Below are 20,167 nucleotides of genomic sequence, written 5' to 3'. Positions count from 1 at the left end.
GGATTCTGAAAAGTCCATTTGTGGAGATGGCCACCTGGACTCCCGTTAAGAAGACATGCTGTCAACCTCTAGATCCCTCACATGCCTGCACTTTTCGGCTTGCTGCTGCTGCAATCCACGCGTTTTAGATCTGCATAACTCCACCTCTTTTAGCACAGTACCCTCAACCCCCGGCTGTTCCCACCCGCCTCAACACCGTTGGAAGGGAGGAGAACCAATTAAGGCGGGGGGGGGGGGTGGAACGAGCAGCTGTCTACCCTTAGCAGGAGGGTTCCTGATTAATTACCTCTCCTGCTGCTGCTGCTGCTGGCTGTCCAGCAGCAGACTGAAGGTGGCTGCTGCTGTGCGCAGGTATATAAAGGCTCAGAGCCTATTATGACACGCGCAGCCAGCGTTCCATTGCCACATTCCGTCTACTGCAGGCGGGATACCTGGATGGCTGAATGTCACTGAGAAGCTCACAGAGACCGCCATAAGCAACAGTTTAAAAGAATGCCACAGACTAATCAACCAAACTTTTTGGGTTGGTTTCTCTTTTATAGTCTGCAGGCATTAAATGAAAGAAGTCAGTGTTCCAGCAGAGGGAGACAACGTTTCAGAAAAGGCATTGTAGCAAACCAAAAAAGAAATTTTAAGCGCAGCAGAGTAACCAGCTCACATACCTGTTAGCTCAGGTGAGTTTAAAAGGCTGCTGTTGATAACAAGGGCATTTGCTAAATAGATGGTGTGTGTGCAACAATATACTGAAAGGTCAATTATATTGTGCAGCTTATCTCACCACCTGTAGTTATTTAGGTGAAAGCTCCAAAATGCTTGCCTAATATGTCTGTTTATCCAAAAGGAAGTATAGAGGGAGAGCTAGATAGATAGCATTGCATTACATTACATTACATGGCAATGCAATGCACAGTTGCTGAAGTTGAACCAAAATGAGCTTGTCATCTGGCTTCTGCAACTTTTAACATGAAAAATCCAATGAGGAGAAGAAAAGCAAAGCCAAAGAGTCCATCCCAAAATCCGACAAACAAGCAAAATGAACAAAAAGCATTGAATTCAATTCTTTCTGATTTTAGAAACTGCATTAAAGAAGGGGTGCACCGGTCCTGGAGATACTGCAATACCAGGTCAATGCGTGGAGTGGACAGAGCAAGCTCTTTTTCCATCTCCCTGTTCTAAAAATCCATTTAATATATGGTCCCCAGATAGGGGACGTATCAGATATTAAACTGATAAGAACAGATTTTTTTGATTGAATATATCTTTTATTAGCACAAAAAATAAGTTAACAGACAGTGTACAGTGCCGCAGCCCAGTACACACAGAATTCTACATCATATTTACATAGCATGAGGATACGACGCACTAACTAGACACATCACACCCCTATGCTACACAAAACACTCAATCTGAAAGAAAAAGCATATCAATCAATACAGTACGACGAACCGTGATAAGGGATAGGGATTGGGAAAAAGGGGATGGGGAGGGGAAAATCACAGGCCCGAAGCTTTATTGAAAGACAAGACACATAAGGGGAGAGGGGGAGGAGGGGTTTAGTCCTCATCCTCGTCCTCCGGACCGTCCATGATGGAATAGTCTCTGAGCAGGCTGTGGATCAGCCTGCGGCAGTCCTGGATGGACATCCTCTCCCTCCTCAAGATGAGCCGGTTCCTGGCGACCCAAAGGGCATCCTTGAAGCAGTTCATAAGGCGCCAAGCCTCCTGGATGGCTCCGACGGTATGAACCCCAGGGAAGAGTCCATAAAGCACAGAATGGTGCGATAGGCTCGCCCTGGGGACAGAGTTCCTCAGGTCGTCCTCAAGTGCAGTCAATAGGCGCTGTGCAAATCCGCAGTCCCAAAAAGTGTGCAAAGATGTTTCCTCCACGAAGGGGCACCTTGGGCAGTACCGGGTCTTGCACAGGTTCCGGGCATGCATGAATGACCGGACGGGCAGTCCGCCCTGAATCGCCATCCACGACAAGTCCTTGTGCCCGTTGGTCAGCCTGTCAGACGACACATTTGTCCACACAGTCTCCAGCGTGTCCTGGTGAAGTCCTGTGATGTTCTCCACGTCATCCTTGGCTCTGATTAGCTTGTGGATAGTTTTGGGCTTCCACAAGTCGGGCTTGAGTCCCTCCAGTTGATGCTCCCCCACAAATCGAACGACGTCTTCGTAGAACCATGGCGTCGTCCAGTTGTAGGGGAAGGAGCTGTCCCACTTGTCCCAGCCGAGTCGCCTCCAAAGAGGAAGCAGGAAGAAGCGAGACATGGACCTGCCCGCGGAGCCATTCTTGACTTGCAAAGTCCGGCGGACACAATCACACACAAAAGAGGATCGCAGGAGGGTGGGGATATCTGGAACGCCCTTCCCACCCTTGCGAGGCTCCTTGTACATGACGGCCCGCCTGACTCTGTCCATCTTGGATCCCCAGACAAAGTGAAACACTGTCCTGGTAATGGCCCTGCACACAGTGACGTGTGGGGGCCAGGCCTGCGCCGTGTACTGCAAGACGGGCAGGACCTCATTACGCAGGACGAGTGCCTTACCCTCACAAGTGAGGTGTCTGAGGCTCCAGAGTCCGATCCGTTGCTTCACCTTGGCCAAGCGTTCTTGCCAGGACTTGAGGGCCGCTCCTTCCTTCCCGAACCAGACTCCCAGCACCTTGAGGAAATCCGGTTGAATGTTGAAGGGGAAGGGGGCGGAGGAGGCCGGCTGCCAATCCCCGAAGAGCATGGCTTCCGACTTCCTGCAGTTGACTTTGGCCCCTGAAGCCCGGCCGAACCTCTCACACGTCTGGACGAGGGCGTCGACTGAACCACGATCAGCGCAGAAGACGGTGACGTCGTCCATGTAGAGCGAGCACTTGACCTCGTGTCGTCCCGGACCCGGTGCGGTGATCCCTCTGATCTCTCCATTCTGCCGGATAGCCTCTGCGAAGAGTTCTATAACACAAACAAAAAGAAGAGGTGATAGAGGGCAGCCTTGTCTGACCCCAGAGAGGACAGGGAAGGGGTCAGTCTTCCAGCCGTTCACCAACACCGAGCTGTGGATATCAAAATACATCAGACGGACATACGAACAAAACATGTTACCCAAACCTAACCGGTGCAGAGCTCGGCCCATGAACTCGTGGGAAACCCGGTCGAAGGCCTTCTCCTGATCCAAGGAGACCAGGGCCGCGTGTGCGCGGCGGACCTTGATGTACTCGACCGTGTCCCGCACGAGAGCGAGGCTGTCTGCGATGCGACGTCCAGGGATGCCGCAGGTCTGGTCCGGGTGGATGATCCGTCCGATCACCGTCTTAAGTCGTGTCGCCATCGTCTTGGCCAGGATCTTGTAGTCCACGTTGAGCAGAGTGATGGGACGCCAATTCCTCAGGTCGCACCTCTCTCCCTTCCGCTTGTACAGGATCGTGACCATTCCTTCCCTCAAAGATGGAGGCATTCTACCCTCCACCACCATCTCCTCGTACAGGTCCAACAGGTCCGGACAGATGAGGTCTCCCAGCGCTACATAGAGCTCCGCTGGAAGACCATCACTGCCCGGGGTCCTGCCGGTCCTAAAGGATTTAGCGGCAGAGAGCAATTCGCCCACCATCAGAGGTTTGTCCAAGGCTGCCGTGCCTGCAGGATCAAGATGGTTAGTGATACCTGACAGGAACTTATCAGCAGCGTCGGGGTCGGTAGTCTTGTGGGAGTAGAGTTCGCTGTAGAAGTCGCTGACGACCCTCATCACGTCCTCCTTCCCACGTCGCATGTTTCCGCTCTCGTCTCGCAGCTCGTTCAGGGGCGTGTGACCGGCATGAAGTTTCCTGAAAAAGAATGAGTTACATTTCTCACCCTTCTCCAGATTCTCCACTTTGGAACGGAAGACGATTCGCTTGGACTCCTCCTCAAAGTGCCTTTTCAGGCTCTTCTTGGTCTCCTCCAGCTCCTCCCTCACGTCCCAGCCGCAGTGAAGAAGGTCCTGCAGCGACCGCAGCTCGCGCTGCAGCCCTCTGAAGTCCCTCCTCTTCTCACACGCCTGTTGTCGACCCTTGGCCTGAAAGAAACAGCGAAACTCAAGTTTAACATATTCCCACCAATCAGAGACTGTTTGGAAGCTACCCTTGTAGGACTGCCACATTGCGTAGGCTGCTCTCAGCTCCTCCACGACTTCATCCTGAGCCAGCAGAGCACAATTCAGCTTCCAGGAGCCGGGCCCGGACGGAAAACCGTCGCCGAGGACACCTTGTAAGTGAATGGCTCTGTGGTCGGAGAAGAAGCAGGAGACCATCGAGTGCCTACTCTGCCTGACTGCCCGAGAGGTGAACACAAAGTCAATCCTGGAGCGGAGAGAGCCATCGGGTCGGCTCCACGAATAGTTCGTGGAGCCTCTCCCCATGGAGCCCACCACGTCCTGAAGAGAGGCCTCGGTTACCATCTCGATGAGCAGCTTGGACGTGATGTCCAACTTGGCAGATGTGCCAGAACTACGACCATCCTCCTCGATGGGGCAGTTGAAATCCCCGGCCATCACTAAGGTCCTGGTGGTGGCAAGCTGAAGCCGCAGGGTCTGGAAAAGCTCCAAACGCTCATTCTTCAGTGGGGACGCATACACGTTGATGAACCTGACAGGTTCTCCCGCCCAGTTGCCATCTACAACAAGAGCCCTGCCGCAGATGAGCTCCTGGACGGACTCAAGCGTGAATGCGCCCCCCCTGATCAGAATTGCGACCCCCGCAGACTTGCAGTCACCCCCACCGGACCAGTAGGATGGACCGTGGGACCACTCCCTGGAAAGATGTTTGAAGGACCTAGAGGAGGGAAGGGAACATTCCTGCAACATATAAACATCACACAACTGGGAAGTAAGGAAGGCATAAATAATCTGACGTCTGAACTTGTCCTTGATGCTCCTGACATTAATGGAAAATAAGTTAATATTAGCCATCATGTAGGGAAAAAAGAAAAAGTTAGCGCAGGCAATACACCTTAGTTACCACTCCGGTCGGGTGGTCCCTCGTCGGTGTTGACTGCTGGTGACGGGATCACCAGCAGGCCCTCTTCCTCCATCTGGTCAAGCAGCGCGGCCTCGATCTCGGCGACCACCAGTTCCTCCTCTTCTGGCTCGGCCACCAGGGTCTCAACCATGTGCTCCATCTCTTCTGGCTCAGGGAGGGTATCCTCCTTTTCGCCTACGAAATCCAGAATCTTCGTTTTTGGAGGATTCAGTAGCAGGGCTGTCCTCCACCTTCCTCTTTCCCCGGGTTGGAACTGGGGAGACAAGAAGAGGAAAATCCTCCTCGGAATAGATAGCGGCGGGTGGAGGAAAGGTTAATTCCACCGCTACCATGGTCTGGGGAGGGAGAGTGGCTGCCGGGGCAGGGGAAAGGACACCTGCTGAGGAGTAGGGGAAGGAGGAAGAGGAAGTGGAATCCTCAGCAGGGGTGGCCGGGGTGGGGGGGGATTGGACGGGGGTGGCAGGGGGAGGGATCGAGAGAGGGGTGACAGAACTCTTACCCTCCTTTGACTTTTTCTTCTGCTTCGGAGCTGCTGGGACCGTCGCTGGGGCTTTGGCCACCGACTCCTTGACCGCATTGGCCTTGGTCGTCTCGGCCTTGGCCGCTGGGGCCTTGGTCGTCGCGTCCTTGACCTTCACAGGCCTGGTCGTCGGGGCCTTGTCCTCCGTAGCTGGGGTCGTCGCAACCACCGATGCCCAGGATCTCTCACGCTTGGGGCAATCCTTGTACAGATGAGCCGCCAGCCCACACAGGTTGCAGGACGTCTTCTTCGGGCAGTCCTTCGAGCTGTGTCCCGTCACTCGACAAATCCTGCAGGCATCCTCCTTGCAGTCCTTCATCTCGTGGCCGTTCTTGCCGCATCTCCTGCAGTTCCGCGGCATGTCCGGGTAATAGATGAGGCCGTAGGAGTTGCCCAGGGAGAATGTCGGGGGCAGGTGCCGAAGTCCGTCTGAGTACGCCAGGTCCCTGTGAAGTCTAACGGTCACCGACCACTTACCTGTCCAGAAGCCGAGTCCATTCAGGATGTGAGAGGGTTCCTTCACAACCAAACAGAAGCGTCTCAGGAAGGTACAGATGTCTTGGCCTGGGGTGTGCGGGTTGCGCATGGAGACCGTGATCCTCCTTTCGTCCCTCTGGATAGGGCAGCTACCTGTAAAGGCAGAGAAAGAATTATCCGGTCCTTTTGCGCTTACCATTTCCCAGAACCTCCTGCAGGTGTTCACAGTGGCGAAGGTGACGAAGAAGATCCCCGTCAAGAAGGTCTGGATGCTGAGGGTGTCCGACCTGGAGAAGCCTCGATCCAGCAGCATCTTCTGGCAGAACACGTCCGAGGACATGTCCGGCACCCTCCCATCCACTTCCTTCAGCTTCAGGGCCACCGTCTGCCGCATCCATGGCTCCAGGGCTGGAGCTTCGTGGCGGGGCTTCTGGGGTCCCTTCTGCTGGCCAGTCGTGGAGGCAGAGTCCTTGGGGTCAGAATCGGCTCCTGGCTGGGCCCTCCTGGCTGTCCCCTGCTCCAGGCTCTTCTTTTCGGCCTTCCTCGCAGCGCTTGCCATGGCTTTCCTCCTGCAGTTACTTCTTGGAGCTGGATCTGGAACTCTTCCCGGAATGGGTGGAGCTATGCAGATTCTTCTCCCGTCGTGTTCTGGACAAATTCCCCGAAAGGTCTTTGTCTCGATGATTTTCTTCCTCGAAGATTCCACAGAACAGCCCGATTCTTCTACGAGTCTTCGTCTTCTTCTGGATTCTTTAGAGCTTCTTCCTCCCACCGATATCCGCCTTCCTTCTCCGATGTCAGCTGGGCTCCGAAGCTCTTCTCCTTCCGAGTTCGATCGCTCTCGTCAAGTGTAGATCGTAGCTCTTGTGTTCTTATAAGAACAGATACTACACTTGACCTTAGCCAAAAGGCCGAGAAGCGATAACCAGAATTGGTTTCCGACTACGGTGCCACCCAAGGATTCTGAAAAGTCCATTTGTGGAGATGGCCACCTGGACTCCCGTTAAGAAGACATGCTGTCAACCTCTAGATCCCTCACATGCCTGCACTTTTCGGCTTGCTGCTGCTGCAATCCACGCGTTTTAGATCTGCATAACTCCACCTCTTTTAGCACAGTACCCTCAACCCCCGGCTGTTCCCACCCGCCTCAACACCGTTGGAAGGGAGGAGAACCAATTAAGGCGGGGGGGGGGTGGAACGAGCAGCTGTCTACCCTTAGCAGGAGGGTTGCTGATTAATTACCTCTCCTGCTGCTGCTGCTGGCTGTCCAGCAGCAGACTGAAGGTGGCTGCTGCTGTGCGCAGGTATATAAAGGCTCAGAGCCTATTATGACACGCGCAGCCAGCGTTCCATTGCCACATTCCGTCTACTGCAGGCGGGATACCTGGATGGCTGAATGTCACTGAGAAGCTCACAGAGACCGCCATAAGCAACAGTTTAGAAGAATGCCACAGACTAATCAACCAAACTTTTTGGGTTGGTTTCTCTTTTATAGTCTGCAGGCATTAAATGAAAGAAGTCAGTGTTCCAGCAGAGGGAGACAACGTTTCAGAAAAGGCATTGTAGCAAACCAAAAAAGAAATTTTAAGCGCAGCAGAGTAACCAGTTCACATACCTGTTAGCTCAGGTGAGTTTAAAAGGCTGCTGTTGATAACAAGGGCATTTGCTAAATACATGGTGTGTGTGCAACAATATACTGAAAGGTCAATTATATTGTGCAGCTTATCTCACCACCTGTAGTTATTTAGGGGAAAGCTCCAAAATGCTTGCCTAATATGTCTGTTTATCCAAAAGGAAGTATAGAGGGAGAGCTAGATAGATAGCATTGCATTACATTACATTACATGGCAATGCAATGCACAGTTGCTGAAGTTGAACCAAAATGAGCTTGTCATCTGGCTTCTGCAACTTTTAACATGAAAAATCCAATGAGGAGAAGAAAAGCAAAGCCAAAGAGTCCATCCCAAAATCCGACAAACAAGCAAAATGAACAAAAAGCATTGAATTCAATTCTTTCTGATTTTAGAAACTGCATTAAAGAAGGGGTGCACCGGTCCTGGAGATACTGCAATACCAGGTCAATGCGTGGAGTGGACAGAGCAAGCTCTTTTTCCATCTCCCTGTTCTAAAAATCCATTTAATATATGGTCCCCAGATAGGGGACGTATCAGATATTAAACTGATAAGAACAGATACTACACTTGATCTTAGCCAAAAGGCCGAGAAGCGATAACCAGAATTGGTTTCCGACTACGGTGCCACCCAAGGATTCTGAAAAGTCCATTTGTGGAGATGGCCACCTGGACTCCCGTTAAGAAGACATGCTGTCAACCTCTAGATCCCTCACATGCCTGCACTTTTCGGCTTGCTGCTGCTGCAATCCACGCGTTTTAGATCTGCATAACTCCACCTCTTTTAGCACAGTACCCTCAACCCCCGGCTGTTCCCACCCGCCTCAACACCGTTGGAAGGGAGGAGAACCAATTAAGGCGGGGGGGGGGGTGGAACGAGCAGCTGTCTACCCTTAGCAGGAGGGTTGCTGATTAATTACCTCTCCTGCTGCTGCTGCTGCTGGCTGTCCAGCAGCAGACTGAAGGTGGCTGCTGCTGTGCGCAGGTATATAAAGGCTCAGAGCCTATTATGACACGCGCAGCCAGCGTTCCATTGCCACATTCCGTCTACTGCAGGCGGGATACCTGGATGGCTGAATGTCACTGAGAAGCTCACAGAGACCGCCATAAGCAACAGTTTAAAAGAATGCCACAGACTAATCAACCAAACTTTTTGGGTTGGTTTCTCTTTTATAGTCTGCAGGCATTAAATGAAAGAAGTCAGTGTTCCAGCAGAGGGAGACAACGTTTCAGAAAAGGCATTGTAGCAAACCAAAAAAGAAATTTTAAGCGCAGCAGAGTAACCAGCTCACATACCTGTTAGCTCAGGTGAGTTTAAAAGGCTGCTGTTGATAACAAGGGCATTTGCTAAATAGATGGTGTGTGTGCAACAATATACTGAAAGGTCAATTATATTGTGCAGCTTATCTCACCACCTGTAGTTATTTAGGTGAAAGCTCCAAAATGCTTGCCTAATATGTCTGTTTATCCAAAAGGAAGTATAGAGGGAGAGCTAGATAGATAGCATTGCATTACATTACATTACATGGCAATGCAATGCACAGTTGCTGAAGTTGAACCAAAATGAGCTTGTCATCTGGCTTCTGCAACTTTTAACATGAAAAATCCAATGAGGAGAAGAAAAGCAAAGCCAAAGAGTCCATCCCAAAATCCGACAAACAAGCAAAATGAACAAAAAGCATTGAATTCAATTCTTTCTGATTTTAGAAACTGCATTAAAGAAGGGGTGCACCGGTCCTGGAGATACTGCAATACCAGGTCAATGCGTGGAGTGGACAGAGCAAGCTCTTTTTCCATCTCCCTGTTCTAAAAATCCATTTAATATATGGTCCCCAGATAGGGGACGTATCAGATATTAAACTGATAAGAACAGATACTACACTTGATCTTAGCCAAAAGGCCGAGAAGCGATAACCAGAATTGGTTTCCGACTACGGTGCCACCCAAGGATTCTGCAAAGTCCATTTGTGGAGATGGCCACCTGGACTCCCGTTAAGAAGACATGCTGTCAACCTCTAGATCCCTCACATGCCTGCACTTTTCGGCTTGCTGCTGCTGCAATCCACGCGTTTTAGATCTGCATAACTCCACCTCTTTTAGCACAGTACCCTCAACCCCCGGCTGTTCCCACCCGCCTCAACACCGTTGGAAGGGAGGAGAACCAATTAAGGCGGGGGGGGGGGGGTGGAACGAGCAGCTGTCTACCCTTAGCAGGAGGGTTGCTGATTAATTACCTCTCCTGCTGCTGCTGCTGCTGGCTGTCCAGCAGCAGACTGAAGGTGGCTGCTGCTGTGCGCAGGTATATAAAGGCTCAGAGCCTATTATGACACGCGCAGCCAGCGTTCCATTGCCACATTCCGTCTACTGCAGGCGGGATACCTGGATGGCTGAATGTCACTGAGAAGCTCACAGAGACCGCCATAAGCAACAGTTTAAAAGAATGCCACAGACTAATCAACCAAACTTTTTGGGTTGGTTTCTCTTTTATAGTCTGCAGGCATTAAATGAAAGAAGTCAGTGTTCCAGCAGAGGGAGACAACGTTTCAGAAAAGGCATTGTAGCAAACCAAAAAAGAAATTTTAAGCGCAGCAGAGTAACCAGCTCACATACCTGTTAGCTCAGGTGAGTTTAAAAGGCTGCTGTTGATAACAAGGGCATTTGCTAAATAGATGGTGTGTGTGCAACAATATACTGAAAGGTCAATTATATTGTGCAGCTTATCTCACCACCTGTAGTTATTTAGGTGAAAGCTCCAAAATGCTTGCCTAATATGTCTGTTTATCCAAAAGGAAGTATATAGGGAGAGCTAGATAGATAGCATTGCATTACATTACATTACATGGCAATGCAATGCACAGTTGCTGAAGTTGAACCAAAATGAGCTTGTCATCTGGCTTCTGCAACTTTTAACATGAAAAATCCAATGAGGAGAAGAAAAGCAAAGCCAAAGAGTCCATCCCAAAATCCGACAAACAAGCAAAATGAACAAAAAGCATTGAATTCAATTCTTTCTGATTTTAGAAACTGCATTAAAGAAGGGGTGCACCGGTCCTGGAGATACTGCAATACCAGGTCAATGCGTGGAGTGGACAGAGCAAGCTCTTTTTCCATCTCCCTGTTCTAAAAATCCATTTAATATATGGTCCCCAGATAGGGGACGTATCAGATATTAAACTGATAAGAACAGATACTACACTTGATCTTAGCCAAAAGGCCGAGAAGCGATAACCAGAATTGGTTTCCGACTACGGTGCCACCCAAGGATTCTGAAAAGTCCATTTGTGGAGATGGCCACCTGGACTCCCGTTAAGAAGACATGCTGTCAACCTCTAGATCCCTCACATGCCTGCACTTTTCGGCTTGCTGCTGCTGCAATCCACGCGTTTTAGATCTGCATAACTCCACCTCTTTTAGCACAGTACCCTCAACCCCCGGCTGTTCCCACCCGCCTCAACACCGTTGGAAGGGAGGAGAACCAATTAAGGCGGGGGGGGGGGGTGGAACGAGCAGCTGTCTACCCTTAGCAGGAGGGTTGCTGATTAATTACCTCTCCTGCTGCTGCTGCTGCTGGCTGTCCAGCAGCAGACTGAAGGTGGCTGCTGCTGTGCGCAGGTATATAAAGGCTCAGAGCCTATTATGACACGCGCAGCCAGCGTTCCATTGCCACATTCCGTCTACTGCAGGCGGGATACCTGGATGGCTGAATGTCACTGAGAAGCTCACAGAGACCGCCATAAGCAACAGTTTAAAAGAATGCCACAGACTAATCAACCAAACTTTTTGGGTTGGTTTCTCTTTTATAGTCTGCAGGCATTAAATGAAAGAAGTCAGTGTTCCAGCAGAGGGAGACAACGTTTCAGAAAAGGCATTGTAGCAAAACAAAAAAGAAATTTTAAGCGCAGCAGAGTAACCAGCTCACATACCTGTTAGCTCAGGTGAGTTTAAAAGGCTGCTGTTGATAACAAGGGCATTTGCTAAATAGATGGTGTGTGTGCAACAATATACTGAAAGGTCAATTATATTGTGCAGCTTATCTCACCACCTGTAGTTATTTAGGTGAAAGCTCCAAAATGCTTGCCTAATATGTCTGTTTATCCAAAAGGAAGTATAGAGGGAGAGCTAGATAGATAGCATTGCATTACATTACATTACATGGCAATGCAATGCACAGTTGCTGAAGTTGAACCAAAATGAGCTTGTCATCTGGCTTCTGCAACTTTTAACATGAAAAATCCAATGAGGAGAAGAAAAGCAAAGCCAAAGAGTCCATCCCAAAATCCGACAAACAAGCAAAATGAAGAAAAAGCATTGAATTCAATTCTTTCTGATTTTAGAAACTGCATTAAAGAAGGGGTGCACCGGTCCTGGAGATACTGCAATACCAGGTCAATGCGTGGAGTGGACAGAGCAAGCTCTTTTTCCATCTCCCTGTTTTAAAAATCCATTTAATATATGGTCCCCAGATAGGGGACGTATCAGATATTAAACTGATAAGAACAGATACTACACTTGATCTTAGCCAAAAGGCCGAGAAGCGATAACCAGAATTGGTTTCCGACTACGGTGCCACCCAAGGATTCTGAAAAGTCCATTTGTGGAGATGGCCACCTGGACTCCCGTTAAGAAGACATGCTGTCAACCTCTAGATCCCTCACATGCCTGCACTTTTCGGCTTGCTGCTGCTGCAATCCACGCGTTTTAGATCTGCATAACTCCACCTCTTTTAGCACAGTACCCTCAACCCCCGGCTGTTCCCACCCGCCTCAACACCGTTGGAAGGGAGGAGAACCAATTAAGGCGGGGGGGGGGTGGAACGAGCAGCTGTCTACCCTTAGCAGGAGGGTTGCTGATTAATTACCTCTCCTGCTGCTGCTGCTGCTGGCTGTCCAGCAGCAGACTGAAGGTGGCTGCTGCTGTGCGCAGGTATATAAAGGCTCAGAGCCTATTATGACACGCGCAGCCAGCGTTCCATTGCCACATTCCGTCTACTGCAGGCGGGATACCTGGATGGCTGAATGTCACTGAGAAGCTCACAGAGACCGCCATAAGCAACAGTTTAAAAGAATGCCACAGACTAATCAACCAAACTTTTTGGGTTGGTTTCTCTTTTATAGTCTGCAGGCATTAAATGAAAGAAGTCAGTGTTCCAGCAGAGGGAGACAACGTTTCAGAAAAGGCATTGTAGCAAACCAAAAAAGAAATTTTAAGCGCAGCAGAGTAACCGGCTCACATACCTGTTAGCTCAGGTGAGTTTAAAAGGCTGCTGTTGATAACAAGGGCATTTGCTAAATAGATGGTGTGTGTGCAACAATATACTGAAAGGTCAATTATATTGTGCAGCTTATCTCACCACCTGTAGTTATTTAGGTGAAAGCTCCAAAATGCTTGCCTAATATGTCTGTTTATCCAAAAGGAAGTATAGAGGGAGAGCTAGATAGATAGCATTGCATTACATTACATTACATGGCAATGCAATGCACAGTTGCTGAAGTTGAACCAAAATGAGCTTGTCATCTGGCTTCTGCAACTTTTAACATGAAAAATCCAATGAGGAGAAGAAAAGCAAAGCCAAAGAGTCCATCCCAAAATCCGACAAACAAGCAAAATGAACAAAAAGCATTGAATTCAATTCTTTCTGATTTTAGAAACTGCATTAAAGAAGGGGTGCACCGGTCCTGGAGATACTGCAATACCAGGTCAATGCGTGGAGTGGACAGAGCAAGCTCTTTTTCCATCTCCCTGTTCTAAAAATCCATTTAATATATGGTCCCCAGATAGGGGACGTATCAGATATTAAACTGATAAGAACAGATACTACACTTGATCTTAGCCAAAAGGCCGAGAAGCGATAACCAGAATTGGTTTCCGACTACGGTGCCACCCAAGGATTCTGAAAAGTCCATTTGTGGAGATGGCCACCTGGACTCCCGTTAAGAAGACATGCTGTCAACCTCTAGATCCCTCACATGCCTGCACTTTTCGGCTTGCTGCTGCTGCAATCCACGCGTTTTAGATCTGCATAACTCCACCTCTTTTAGCACAGTACCCTCAACCCCCGGCTGTTCCCACCCGCCTCAACACCGTTGGAAGGGAGGAGAACCAATTAAGGCGGGGGGGGGGGTGGAACGAGCAGCTGTCTACCCTTAGCTGGAGGGTTGCTGATTAATTACCTCTCCTGCTGCTGCTGCTGCTGGCTGTCCAGCAGCAGACTGAAGGTGGCTGCTGCTGTGCGCAGGTATATAAAGGCTCAGAGCCTATTATGACACGCGCAGCCAGCGTTCCATTGCCACATTCCGTCTACTGCAGGCGGGATACCTGGATGGCTGAATGTCACTGAGAAGCTCACAGAGACCGCCATAAGCAACAGTTTAAAAGAATGCCACAGACTAATCAACCAAACTTTTTGGGTTGGTTTCTCTTTTATAGTCTGCAGGCATTAAATGAAAGAAGTCAGTGTTCCAGCAGAGGGAGACAACGTTTCAGAAAAGGCATTGTAGCAAACCAAAAAAGAAATTTTAAGCGCAGCAGAGTAACCAGCTCACATACCTGTTAGCTCAGGTGAGTTTAAAAGGCTGCTGTTGATAACAAGGGCATTTGCTAAATAGATGGTGTGTGTGCAACAATATACTGAAAGGTCAATTATATTGTGCAGCTTATCTCACCACCTGTAGTTATTTAGGTGAAAGCTCCAAAATGCTTGCCTAATATGTCTGTTTATCCAAAAGGAAGTATAGAGGGAGAGCTAGATAGATAGCATTGCATTACATTACATTACATGGCAATGCAATGCACAGTTGCTGAAGTTGAACCAAAATGAGCTTGTCATCTGGCTTCTGCAACTTTTAACATGAAAAATCCAATGAGGAGAAGAAAAGCAAAGCCAAAGAGTCCATCCCAAAATCCGACAAACAAGCAAAATGAACAAAAAGCATTGAATTCAATTCTTTCTGATTTTAGAAACTGCATTAAAGAAGGGGTGCACCGGTCCTGGAGATACTGCAATACCAGGTCAATGCGTGGAGTGGACAGAGCAAGCTCTTTTTCCATCTCCCTGTTCTAAAAATCCATTTAATATATGGTCCCCAGATAGGGGACGTATCAGATATTAAACTGATAAGAACAGATACAACACTTGATCTTAGCCAAAAGGCCGAGAAGCGATAACCAGAATTGGTTTCCGACTACGGTGCCACCCAAGGATTCTGAAAAGTCCATTTGTGGAGATGGCCACCTGGACTCCCGTTAAGAAGACATGCTGTCAACCTCTAGATCCCTCACATGCCTGCACTTTTCGGCTTGCTGCTGCTGCAATCCACGCGTTTTAGATCTGCATAACTCCACCTCTTTTAGCACAGTACCCTCAACCCCCGGCTGTTCCCACCCGCCTCAACACCGTTGGAAGGGAGGAGAACCAATTAAGGCGGGGGGGGGGTGGAACGAGCAGCTGTCTACCCTTAGCAGGAGGGTTGCTGATTAATTACCTCTCCTGCTGCTGCTGCTGCTGGCTGTCCAGCAGCAGACTGAAGGTGGCTGCTGCTGTGCGCAGGTATATAAAGGCTCAGAGCCTATTATCACACGCGCAGCCAGCGTTCCATTGCCACATTCCGTCTACTGCAGGCGGGATACCTGGATGGCTGAATGTCACTGAGAAGCTCACAGAGACCGCCATAAGCAACAGTTTAAAAGAATGCCACAGACTAATCAACCAAACTTTTTGGGTTGGTTTCTCTTTTATAGTCTGCAGGCATTAAATGAAAGAAGTCAGTGTTCCAGCAGAGGGAGACAACGTTTCAGAAAAGGCATTGTAGCAAACCAAAAAAGAAATTTTAAGCGCAGCAGAGTAACCAGCTCACATACCTGTTAGCTCAGGTGAGTTTAAAAGGCTGCTGTTGATAACAAGGGCATTTGCTAAATAGATGGTGTGTGTGCAACAATATACTGAAAGGTCAATTATATTGTGCAGCTTATCTCACCACCTGCAGTTATTTAGGTGAAAGATCCAAAATGCTTGCCTAATATGTCTGTTTATCCAAAAGGAAGTATAGAGGGAGAGCTAGATAGATAGCATTGCATTACATTACATTACATGGCAATGCAATGCACAGTTGCTGAAGTTGAACCAAAATGAGCTTGTCATCTGGCTTCTGCAACTTTTAACATGAAAAATCCAATGAGGAGAAGAAAAGCAAAGCCAAAGAGTCCATCCCAAAATCCGACAAACAAGCAAAATGAACAAAAAGCATTGAATTCAATTCTTTCTGATTTTAGAAACTGCATTAAAGAAGGGGTGCACCGGTCCTGGAGATACTGCAATACCAGGTCAATGCGTGGAGTGGACAGAGCAAGCTCTTTTTCCATCTCCCTGTTCTAAAAATCCATTTAATATATGGTCCCCAGATAGGGGACGTATCAGATATTAAACTGATAAGAACAGATACTACACTTGATCTTAGCCAAAAGGCCGAGAAGCGATAACCAGAATTGGTTTCCGACTACGGTGCCACCCAAGGATTCTGAAAAGTCCATTTGTGGAGATGGCCACCTGGACTCCCGTTAAGAAGACATGCTGTCAACCTCTAGATCCCTCACATGCCTGCACTTTTCGGCTTGCTGCTGCTGCAATCCACGCGTTTTAGATCTGCATAACTCCACCTCTTTTAGCACAGTACCCTCAACCCCCGGCTGTTCCCACCCGCCTCAACACCGTTGGAAGGGAGGAGAACCAATTAAGGCGGGGGGGGGGTGGAACGAGCAGCTGTCTACCCTTAGCAGGAGGGTTGCTGATTAATTACCTCTCCTGCTGCTGCTGCTGCTGGCTGTCCAGCAGCAGACTGAAGGTGGCTGCTGCTGTGCGCAGGTATATAAAGGCTCAGAGCCTATTATGACACGCGCAGCCAGCGTTCCATTGCCACATTCCGTCTACTGCAGGCGGGATACCTGGATGGCTGAATGTCACTGAGAAGCTCACAGAGACCGCCATAAGCAACAGTTTAAAAGAATGCCACAGACTAATCAACCAAACTTTTTGGGTTGGTTTCTCTTTTATAGTCTGCAGGCATTAAATGAAAGAAGTCAGTGTTCCAGCAGAGGGAGACAACGTTTCAGAAAAGGCATTGTAGCAAACCAAAAAAGAAATTTTAAGCGCAGCAGAGTAACCAGCTCACATACCTGTTAGCTCAGGTGAGTTTAAAAGGCTGCTGTTGATAACAAGGGCATTTGCTAAATAGATGGTGTGTGTGCAACAATATACTGAAAGGTCAATTATATTGTGCAGCTTATCTCACCACCTGTAGTTATTTAGGTGAAAGCTCCAAAATGCTTGCCTAATATGTCTGTTTATCCAAAAGGAAGTATAGAGGGAGAGCTAGATAGATAGCATTGCATTACATTACATTACATGGCAATGCAATGCACAGTTGCTGAAGTTGAACCAAAATGAGCTTGTCATCTGGCTTCTGCAACTTTTAACATGAAAAATCCAATGAGGAGAAGAAAAGCAAAGCCAAAGAGTCCATCCCAAAATCCGACAAACAAGCAAAATGAACAAAAAGCATTGAATTCAATTCTTTCTGATTTTAGAAACTGCATTAAAGAAGGGGTGCACCGGTCCTGGAGATACTGCAATACCAGGTCAATGCGTGGAGTGGACAGAGCAAGCTCTTTTTCCATCTCCCTGTTCTAAAAATCCATTTAATATATGGTCCCCAGATAGGGGACGTATCAGATATTAAACTGATAAGAACAGATACTACACTTGATCTTAGCCAAAAGGCCGAGAAGCGATAACCAGAATTGGTTTCCGACTACGGTGCCACCCAAGGATTCTGAAAAGTCCATTTGTGGAGATGGCCACCTGGACTCCCGTTAAGAAGACATGCTGTCAACCTCTAGATCCCTCACATGCCTGCACTTTTCGGCTTGCTGCTGCTGCAATCCACGCGTTTTAGATCTGCATAACTCCACCTCTTTTAGCACAGTACCCTCAACCCCCGGCTGTTCCCACCCGCCTCAACACCGTTGGAAGGGAGGAGAACCAATTAAGGCGGGGGGGGGGGGTGGAACGAGCAGCTGTCTACCCTTAGCAGGAGGGTTGCTGATTAATTACCTCTCCTGCTGCTGCTGCTGCTGGCTGTCCAGCAGCAGACTGAAGGTGGCTGCTGCTGTGCGCAGGTATATAAAGGCTCAGAGCCTATTATGACACGCGCAGCCAGCGTTCCATTGCCACATTCCGTCTACTGCAGGCGGGATACCTGGATGGCTGAATGTCACTGAGAAGCTCACAGAGACCGCCATAAGCAACAGTTTAAAAGAATGCCACAGACTAATCAACCAAACTTTTTGGGTTGGTTTCTCTTTTATAGTCTGCAGGCATTAAATGAAAGAAGTCAGTGTTCCAGCAGAGGGAGACAACGTTTCAGAAAAGGCATTGTAGCAAACCAAAAAAGAAATTTTAAGCGCAGCAGAGTAACCAGCTCACATACCTGTTAGCTCAGGTGAGTTTAAAAGGCTGCTGTTGATAACAAGGGCATTTGCTAAATAGATGGTGTGTGTGCAACAATATACTGAAAGGTCAATTATATTGTGCAGCTTATCTCACCACCTGTAGTTATTTAGGTGAAAGCTCCAAAATGCTTGCCTAATATGTCTGTTTATCCAAAAGGAAGTATAGAGGGAGAGCTAGATAGATAGCATTGCATTACATTACATTACATGGCAATGCAATGCACAGTTGCTGAAGTTGAACCAAAATGAGCTTGTCATCTGGCTTCTGCAACTTTTAACATGAAAAATCCAATGAGGAGAAGAAAAGCAAAGCCAAAGAGTCCATCCCAAAATCCGACAAACAAGCAAAATGAACAAAAAGCATTGAATTCAATTCTTTCTGATTTTAGAAACTGCATTAAAGAAGGGGTGCACCGGTCCTGGAGATACTGCAATACCAGGTCAATGCGTGGAGTGGACAGAGCAAGCTCTTTTTCCATCTCCCTGTTCTAAAAATCCATTTAATATATGGTCCCCAGATAGGGGACGTATCAGATATTAAACTGATAAGAACAGATACTACACTTGATCTTAGCCAAAAGGCCGAGAAGCGATAACCAGAATTGGTTTCCGACTACGGTGCCACCCAAGGATTCTGAAAAGTCCATTTGTGGAGATGGCCACCTGGACTCCCGTTAAGAAGACATGCTGTCAACCTCTAGATCCCTCACATGCCTGCACTTTTCGGCTTGCTGCTGCTGCAATCCACGCATTTTAGATCTGCATAACTCCACCTCTTTTAGCACAGTACCCTCAACCCCCGGCTGTTCCCACCCGCCTCAACACCGTTGGAAGGGAGGAGAACCAATTAAGGCGGGGGGGGGTGGAACGAGCAGCTGTCTACCCTTAGCAGGAGGGTTGCTGATTAATTACCTCTCCTGCTGCTGCTGCTGCTGACTGTCCAGCAGCAGACTGAAGGTGGCTGCTGCTGTGCGCAGGTATATAAAGGCTCAGAGCCTATTATGACACGCGCAGCCAGCGTTCCATTGCCACATTCCGTCTACTGCAGGCGGGATACCTGGATGGCTGAATGTCACTGAGAAGCTCACAGAGACCGCCATAAGCAACAGTTTAAAAGAATGCCACAGACTAATCAACCAAACTTTTTGGGTTGGTTTCTCTTTTATAGTCTGCAGGCATTAAATGAAAGAAGTCAGTGTTCCAGCAGAGGGAGACAACGTTTCAGAAAAGGCATTGTAGCAAACCAAAAAAGAAATTTTAAGCGCAGCAGAGTAACCAGCTCACATACCTGTTAGCTCAGGTGAGTTTAAAAGGCTGCTGTTGATAACAAGGGCATTTGCTAAATAGATGGTGTGTGTGCAACAATATACTGAAAGGTCAATTATATTGTGCAGCTTATCTCACCACCTGTAGTTATTTAGGTGAAAGCTCCAAAATGCTTGCCTAATATGTCTGTTTATCCAAAAGGAAGTATAGAGGGAGAGCTAGATAGATAGCATTGCATTACATTACATTACATGGCAATGCAATGCACAGTTGCTGAAGTTGAACCAAAATGAGCTTGTCATCTGGCTTCTGCAACTTTTAACATGAAAAATCCAATGAGGAGAAGAAAAGCAAAGCCAAAGAGTCCATCCCAAAATCCGACAAACAAGCAAAATGAACAAAAAGCATTGAATTCAATTCTTTCTGATTTTAGAAACTGCATTAAAGAAGGGGTGCACCGGTCCTGGAGATACTGCAATACCAGGTCAATGCGTGGAGTGGACAGAGCAAGCTCTTTTTCCATCTCCCTGTTCTAAAAATCCATTTAATATATGGTCCCCAGATAGGGGACGTATCAGATATTAAACTGATAAGAACAGATACTACACTTGATCTTAGCCAAAAGGCCGAGAAGCGATAACCAGAATTGGTTTCCGACTACGGTGCCACCCAAGGATTCTGAAAAGTCCATTTGTGGAGATGGCCACCTGGACTCCCGTTAAGAAGACATGCTGTCAACCTCTAGATCCCTCACATGCCTGCACTT

General features: G+C 48.3%; 11 non-coding genes and 1 pseudogene across 11 annotated transcripts; all 12 read right to left on the bottom strand.

Moving 5' to 3' along the window:
• Window positions 1-1,087: 1,087 nt before the first annotated feature.
• On the bottom strand, window positions 1,088-1,281 carry LOC141205447 (U2 spliceosomal RNA). The gene has a single exon (XR_012276212.1). It is a non-coding gene; the product is annotated as a U2 spliceosomal RNA (small nuclear RNA).
• A 5,565-nt stretch (window positions 1,282-6,846) lies between these two features.
• LOC141205519 (U2 spliceosomal RNA) lies at window positions 6,847-6,924 on the bottom strand (annotated as a pseudogene).
• Window positions 6,925-8,041: 1,117 nt separating this feature from the next.
• On the bottom strand, window positions 8,042-8,232 carry LOC141205025 (U2 spliceosomal RNA). Its single transcript, XR_012275802.1, has one exon. It is a non-coding gene; the product is annotated as a U2 spliceosomal RNA (small nuclear RNA).
• A 1,121-nt stretch (window positions 8,233-9,353) lies between these two features.
• LOC141205024 (U2 spliceosomal RNA) lies at window positions 9,354-9,544 on the bottom strand. Its single transcript, XR_012275801.1, has one exon. It is a non-coding gene; the product is annotated as a U2 spliceosomal RNA (small nuclear RNA).
• A 1,123-nt stretch (window positions 9,545-10,667) lies between these two features.
• On the bottom strand, window positions 10,668-10,858 carry LOC141205023 (U2 spliceosomal RNA). Its single transcript, XR_012275800.1, has one exon. It is a non-coding gene; the product is annotated as a U2 spliceosomal RNA (small nuclear RNA).
• Window positions 10,859-11,980: 1,122 nt separating this feature from the next.
• Window positions 11,981-12,171, bottom strand: LOC141205340 (U2 spliceosomal RNA). Its single transcript, XR_012276107.1, has one exon. It is a non-coding gene; the product is annotated as a U2 spliceosomal RNA (small nuclear RNA).
• Window positions 12,172-13,291: 1,120 nt separating this feature from the next.
• On the bottom strand, window positions 13,292-13,482 carry LOC141205022 (U2 spliceosomal RNA). Its single transcript, XR_012275799.1, has one exon. It is a non-coding gene; the product is annotated as a U2 spliceosomal RNA (small nuclear RNA).
• A 1,121-nt stretch (window positions 13,483-14,603) lies between these two features.
• Window positions 14,604-14,794, bottom strand: LOC141205391 (U2 spliceosomal RNA). The gene has a single exon (XR_012276158.1). It is a non-coding gene; the product is annotated as a U2 spliceosomal RNA (small nuclear RNA).
• A 1,120-nt stretch (window positions 14,795-15,914) lies between these two features.
• Window positions 15,915-16,105, bottom strand: LOC141205021 (U2 spliceosomal RNA). The gene has a single exon (XR_012275798.1). It is a non-coding gene; the product is annotated as a U2 spliceosomal RNA (small nuclear RNA).
• Window positions 16,106-17,225: 1,120 nt separating this feature from the next.
• On the bottom strand, window positions 17,226-17,416 carry LOC141205020 (U2 spliceosomal RNA). Its single transcript, XR_012275797.1, has one exon. It is a non-coding gene; the product is annotated as a U2 spliceosomal RNA (small nuclear RNA).
• A 1,122-nt stretch (window positions 17,417-18,538) lies between these two features.
• Window positions 18,539-18,729, bottom strand: LOC141205018 (U2 spliceosomal RNA). Its single transcript, XR_012275795.1, has one exon. It is a non-coding gene; the product is annotated as a U2 spliceosomal RNA (small nuclear RNA).
• A 1,119-nt stretch (window positions 18,730-19,848) lies between these two features.
• Window positions 19,849-20,039, bottom strand: LOC141205017 (U2 spliceosomal RNA). Its single transcript, XR_012275794.1, has one exon. It is a non-coding gene; the product is annotated as a U2 spliceosomal RNA (small nuclear RNA).
• Window positions 20,040-20,167: the final 128 nt, after the last annotated feature.

The sequence above is a fragment of the Phyllobates terribilis genome, unplaced genomic scaffold (assembly GCF_046119375.1).
Source record: "Phyllobates terribilis strain yellow unplaced genomic scaffold, ASM4611937v1 Scaffold_138__1_contigs__length_4804227, whole genome shotgun sequence".
NCBI classification, from domain to species: Eukaryota; Metazoa; Chordata; class Amphibia; order Anura; family Dendrobatidae; genus Phyllobates; species Phyllobates terribilis.
This window is presented reverse-complemented; position numbering and strand designations above follow the sequence as displayed.